The sequence below is a fragment of the Arachis ipaensis genome, chromosome B03 (assembly GCF_000816755.2).
Source record: "Arachis ipaensis cultivar K30076 chromosome B03, Araip1.1, whole genome shotgun sequence".
NCBI lineage: Eukaryota > Viridiplantae > Streptophyta > Magnoliopsida > Fabales > Fabaceae > Arachis > Arachis ipaensis.
In genome coordinates this window covers 125,748,444-125,750,026 of record NC_029787.2, presented here as the reverse complement: position 1 = coordinate 125,750,026, position 1,583 = coordinate 125,748,444, and positions in this window count along the sequence as shown.

Here is a 1,583-nt window from a genome sequence, read left to right as displayed (position 1 = left end):
CAAGTAAAAAATTTTATGATAATAGAATTAATTATAAAGTGTTTTCTTTTATAATTCGGAAATTTTAAACCGATCATTGTTTATAGAGCCCGTTTAGATGAGTTAATTAAATAGTTAAAAACCAATCGATTAAAAAATTTTGAATTAAGAAAAGGACTTTTTGTCCTTCTAGCAAAGTGAGAGACAGAAAACAACATTTACTCTTAATTTTATATATTTCCTTGCATATCACTTTTAATTTTTCATTCTAAGTGCTCACCGTAAGTAGATTTTACACAAGTATACCATTATTGGTCATTCAATTATTCTTTCCTTTTCATTATTCATTATATCTTTCTTCTTTTTTTTTTTTTTCTCTTTGATAAAATGCACAATCAATCTTGGATACTTTCCCACACACACACGTATTAATGATTGTACTAAGATTATTTTAATTAGTTCTAACTCATCTAAATTATGTGATGATGTTGAAAGGGAAAGTATGAGAAGCCAATAAAATACTTATACAATGTGTACAATGGAAATTTAGAGAGTATTAGAGATATAATCATTAGTGTTACATTTTTCTATCAGCTGAAGTTTTTGGGATGAGTGGTATCATGCATGGTATTAGAGCGCTAGATCCGAAAGGTTAAGAGTTAGTTTAAGTTTTTGGGAAGATGTTTATTATCGCTAGTACTCGGATGGTTATTCTAGATAGTATGGGAGATGTTCATTTTGTAACTGAATAGCCCATTGTACAAATAGTCCATTGTCTCCTTAGCGGGATCCATACCTTAATTCTTTTATTGGTTTAGTTTTTTCTCAATTTATACCATCCGTGGGATGCACAAAAAGGATTAACAGATTAAATATGAATTAACTTATATTATAATATATTTAATATTTGTACTTAATAACAACTACTCTAAATGACATACACGATGATATAGCCAAAACATGTGAACAATATCTTTTTTGTATTGGGTTAAACATATTTTTTTGCTTTCACTATTTTGAGTTGGTTGCAGTTTTGCTTTAGATGTGTGTGTTTTTTTATACTTAGCACTTAAATAATAAGTTTTACTAATAACATGTTTCATAAGAATACATTTAAAAATACTATAAGAAAATAATTTATTTTATATGTCCAAAAAAGAGGAAATGATTTTTTAAAAACTGAAAAATTTCCATTATTGTGTTCTTAAAATGTGTATGTCCTTAAGTCATAACATAATTAAATCCTCAATGATTAATAAAAGATCTCAAAATAATAATAAAATTAGCTATATCTATTTCTACTACGTACTTGTAGTACATTATAGTTTATCGGAATCACTCAAATAAATATATCAAAAACGTCTTTTTTTAAAGATATTTTTAATAATTAAAATTTAACATATATAATCACTTAAATTATATTATTTTTGTCAAAATTAGGCCAGACAAATTAATTTGATCGAAAAATAGTTAATCAAATTTTGAATTTGTCTAAATTAATATTATTTTTTATAAAAAATGACTACAATATCTCTATTATATAAAATGACTAAAATACTTTTATTATATATATTAATTTTGAGAATTCTAAATTCTAGCCCTTT